The sequence below is a fragment of the Olea europaea genome, unplaced genomic scaffold (genome assembly GCF_002742605.1).
Source record: "Olea europaea var. sylvestris unplaced genomic scaffold, O_europaea_v1 scaffold358, whole genome shotgun sequence".
NCBI classification, from domain to species: Eukaryota; Viridiplantae; Streptophyta; class Magnoliopsida; order Lamiales; family Oleaceae; genus Olea; species Olea europaea.
This window is the reverse complement of record NW_019254992.1, coordinates 282,931-288,278: the sequence shown is the minus strand read 5'-3', so window position 1 is coordinate 288,278 and position 5,348 is coordinate 282,931.

Genomic DNA, 5,348 nt, shown 5'->3' with positions numbered 1-5,348 from the left:
CAAATTAATAAATCCAACAGTCTCGCCATATTCATTTTTAAGGATTGCTAATTGGTCAATTTTAACTAATGACTTAATTTTCTCTACAAAAAAAATTCTCTGCCAAATTAGTTACAAAAAAAAAAAAGACAAAAAAAGCCTACACCCTTTCTTATGTGCATTGATTGCTTGAATGTTCATCCAATGAAGACAAAAAAATCTACAAGAATAAAGCTTCTTGTACAGAACCTTTCGACAAAAGGAATGGCAGATACACAAGTGGCAGCACTGCATTGATTGGTATAAAACTATTTTTTGTCCAACATCCAATGAATGCTTGTCACCTTGCTGTTTGTCAACCTATTATTATAATTATTCTATCCACGTAGCATGATTATGATTTACAATAACCTCTGCCAAACTATAGTATTCTCATTAAGTTTAACCTTGAAGCATTGATTGAGGCTAAACTTATCTTCCGTAGAAACAAAGGTATCACCTAGTTTACAATCCTGCATCCCAAACCTCTTAATAACCTTTTTCATGTAGCTCTTTTTTAATAATCTAGAAATACTTCGAGAATAATTACGGTATATCTGTATCCTTAATACAAAAAAGACGTCATGAAGATCTTTCATTTCAAAATTTTATGATAGAAATCTCTTGGTATCATGCAATAAACCCATATCATAGTAGGGAAGCAGTATGTCATCAACACACAATACAGAAAAATATGCTTACTCCTACTGAACTTGTGATATACACAATCATTAACTATATTTACCTCAAAACCAAACGAGATAATTATTTGATGAAATTTTTGATACCATTGACAGGAACCTTGATTAAGCCCATAGATAGATTTCTTCAATTTAACAAACCATTTGATTAGCTCAAGATCAAAATGTGTCACAAATACTATAATAGTCCTAAAAGGGTCTTTTATAGAAATCGGAGAGAAAGTCTCTTTAAATTCAATGCCTTCATTTTGAGCAAAATCATTTACAATAAAACAAGCATTATATCTTTCCACAATACCCTTCAAGCCTTCTTGGTTGTCCATTTACAACCAATGGGTATCGTACCTTCAGGCAATAGGATGAGATCCCAAACATCATTCTCATTTCTGTTTTACCTCTTTATTCATGGCATCAATCTATACAAGAGACAGTTGCTTCTTAATTATAAAATACTTGCAAAAATAACTATATCAAAAAGGAACTATTTTTATATGATTTCCAACACTCTCGAGAGTTATTCCTTTGCATAACTTCATCAAAGTTGATTGATCATATCTTCTTTCACCAATCCAATGGTATCTTTATTTTTTTGGAAAAATACGATAAAGTCATCTAAATTGCCTATCTCTTTTCTTTAGTGGATCTCTTTAATGGCATTAGTTTTTGAGGTTATTGAGTTTGTTTTTCTGAACTAATCTTTTGATTTTGTATAGGGGTTTTGTAATACCTTGATCCAAAATTGCTTCTTAAACAAGATTTGGAGTAAGAATTTGTTCATGATCATGATTATTGTCAACTGCAGTAGAAGAAATATATACATATTCTTCCTCTAAGACAAAATTCTCAACCTTTTAACCTTATCTTCAAAGCAAACTCTCAACAAATTTGGATTTTACTTCTTGATTCATAGTCTCGATTCTTGAGTTCCTTCTTCTTTATTTTTGACTATGGATTTTGGATTTTCTTCTTCAATATGCTTTCTCTTAATTACTCTTGCGATGATGGGAGGCATAAAAGAATGAGAAGTTGCATATGAATTGGCAACGATAACCCTTTTATATTTCCATATGTATTTTTGTCCTTCAAGGACACACAACCCTAATGGATTCGGTCTCTACACATATAATCCGACTCATACTTTATTTAGATACACTAAGCCCAATAATTTATTTCTTTATTAGAACACTTTAATTTTAGCTTTAACTTTAAGATAAATTATTTATAGATGTAGGGCATATGACAAATTAATAAATCCAACAGTCTCGCCATATTCATTTTTAAGGATTGCTAATTGGTCAATTTTAACTAATGACTTAATTTTCTCTACAAAAAAAATTCTCTGCCAAATTAGTTACAAAAAAAAAAAAGACAAAAAAAGCCTACACCCTTTCTTATGTGCATTGATTGCTTGAATGTTCATCCAATGAAGACAAAAAAATCTACAAGAATAAAGCTTCTTGTACAGAACCTTTCGACAAAAGGAATGGCAGATACACAAGTGGCAGCACTGCATTGATTGGTATAAAACTATTTTTTGTCCAACATCCAATGAATGCTTGTCACCTTGCTGTTTGTCAACCTATTATTATAATTATTCTATCCACGTAGCATGATTATGATTTACAATAACCTCTGCCAAACTATAGTATTCTCATTAAGTTTAACCTTGAAGCATTGATTGAGGCTAAACTTATCTTCCGTAGAAACAAAGGTATCACCTAGTTTACAATCCTGCATCCCAAACCTCTTAATAACCTTTTTCATGTAGCTCTTTTTTAATAATCTAGAAATACTTCGAGAATAATTACGGTATATCTGTATCCTTAATACAAAAAAGACGTCATGAAGATCTTTCATTTCAAAATTTTATGATAGAAATCTCTTGGTATCATGCAATAAACCCATATCATAGTAGGGAAGCAGTATGTCATCAACACACAATACAGAAAAATATGCTTACTCCTACTGAACTTGTGATATACACAATCATTAACTATATTTACCTCAAAACCAAACGAGATAATTATTTGATGAAATTTTTGATACCATTGACAGGAACCTTGATTAAGCCCATAGATAGATTTCTTCAATTTAACAAACCATTTGATTAGCTCAAGATCAAAATGTGTCACAAATACTATAATAGTCCTAAAAGGGTCTTTTATAGAAATCGGAGAGAAAGTCTCTTTAAATTCAATGCCTTCATTTTGAGCAAAATCATTTACAATAAAACAAGCATTATATCTTTCCACAATACCCTTCAAGCCTTCTTGGTTGTCCATTTACAACCAATGGGTATCGTACCTTCAGGCAATAGGATGAGATCCCAAACATCATTCTCATTTCTGTTTTACCTCTTTATTCATGGCATCAATCTATACAAGAGACAGTTGCTTCTTAATTATAAAATACTTGCAAAAATAACTATATCAAAAAGGAACTATTTTTATATGATTTCCAACACTCCCGAGAGTTATTCCTTTGCATAACTTCATCAAAGTTGATTGATCATATCTTCTTTCACCAATCCAATGGTATCTTTATTTTTTTGGAAAAATACGATAAAGTCATCTAAATTGCCTATCTCTTTTCTTTAGTGGATCTCTTTAATGGCATTAGTTTTTGAGGTTATTGAGTTTGTTTTTCTGAACTAATCTTTTGATTTTGTATAGGGGTTTTGTAATACCTTGATCCAAAATTGCTTCTTAAACAAGATTTGGAGTAAGAATTTGTTCATGATCATGATTATTGTCAACTGCAGTAGAAGAAATATATACATATTCTTCCTCTAAGACAAAATTCTCAACCTTTTAACCTTATCTTCAAAGCAAACTCTCAACAAATTTGACATTTTCCATTTTGAAAATTGACAGATAATGGGATTTTAAAATTTGTAACCCCTTAACCTTTCAAGGTATTCAATAAATTAGCAACTGAAAATTCGTAAGTCCAATTATTTTTCGATGGTCTATGACGCCTTGCCTTAACTAGACAATCCCGAACGTACAAGTGCTTAAAAATAGACTTCTTACCCGTCCAAAGGTCATAAAGGGTTTTGCTAGTTACTTTATTTGAAACTTTATTAAGAATTTAAGCTCAGTCTTTAGTGCTTTAACCTAGGGAGATTCTGGTGTATTGTGGAACGATTCCATATTACTCTAAAAAATTAGCAAAAAGGCCCTAGATGTTGTTCTCCTGACCCATCATATTTGTCATTGTATTCACCGTTATGGTAAGATCTGACTTGTTTAATTCTTTTATTGATTTGATTTTCAACCTCAGTCTTATAAGTCTTCAACTTTTCTAGTAATTGGGATTCCTTATAAATGAGATACAAGCGGCCATAATGAAAAATTCGTCTATGAACGTAGTAAATGATAGTTGACCACTCTAAGAAATTGAAGAGAATGGACTACAGATATTCGTATGAATTAGTTTAAGATGTCCTAAGTTTTATTGACACCTAATCTCCTTATGTTTGTTTAGTTTCCCTTAATGTAATTATCACAAACAATTAAGTTCGAAAAATTAATGGGATCAAGAATTTTTTTTCTAACACAAGCTTTTTCCATTATATTTTAAGATATATGACCTAAACATTTGTGCCATAACGAAGCAGAATTCTTATTGGTTAATTAATTTATGTTCAATACCACATGAATTCACATACAAGGGTTTTTCTAAGAGACAACCGTATTAATCAATTATAGGTCATCATAATTGAATAAAGAACTTGCACCCACGACATTTGAATTAAGAAAGAGATAAAAGTGATTATTTCCAAATGAGCAAGAGGAACTGAATTTGTTCAATATAGAAATAGAAATAAAATTATGTCTTAAAAGACAATATTGTAAATATCTCTTTCATATTCAAATAATAACCAATCTTTGATAATAACCTAAAAGTCCCTATAGTCTCAACTTTAACCGAGTTGATAGCCCTACGTAGATGAATCTTTCATTATCAAATAGCTTTAGGTTGTTCAAGCAACCTCGAATATACACACATATTTGAATAGTAACACCAAAATTTATCCACTAAATATGTCTACGTACAAAAACTTAATTAATCTTAGAACATACCAAAGTGAGAATTGTACTTTACTTTACACAACAAGCGTGGTATTTAGTATAATCTCTCTTCATGTATCCCAATTTTTTACAAAAGTAATTGTTAAATGATTTATCATTTTCAAGCTTTTGTTATCTCTTTTGAACCAAACTAGATGTAGCTATCTTATTCTTTAACTTGTCTTTAGATGTACTTGCCCGATGAGTAATATCAGCTTTATCTTGCTTTAGCCTTTATTTTTCTTGCGCACAATATGGAATGAGCTCATTAAAAGTCTACTTACTCTTTTGGTTGTAACTGACCATAAATAGATTGAATTGTGCAGAAGAAAAGTCAAAAACTAAATGCACTAGCAAGTCATAAAACAACTTAATTAGTAATGCTTTTCGTTTTGAAGCAACATGAGATATCTCCATAATGTACTCCCTTATATTTTTTTTACCCGTATACTTTAATGAAACTAAGTTCACCAAAAGGCATGCTAGTTTCTGCCTTATTGACTTTCGCAACACATTTTTCAATTTTCTCCAAAAACTCATGGGCAGTAGTTACCTT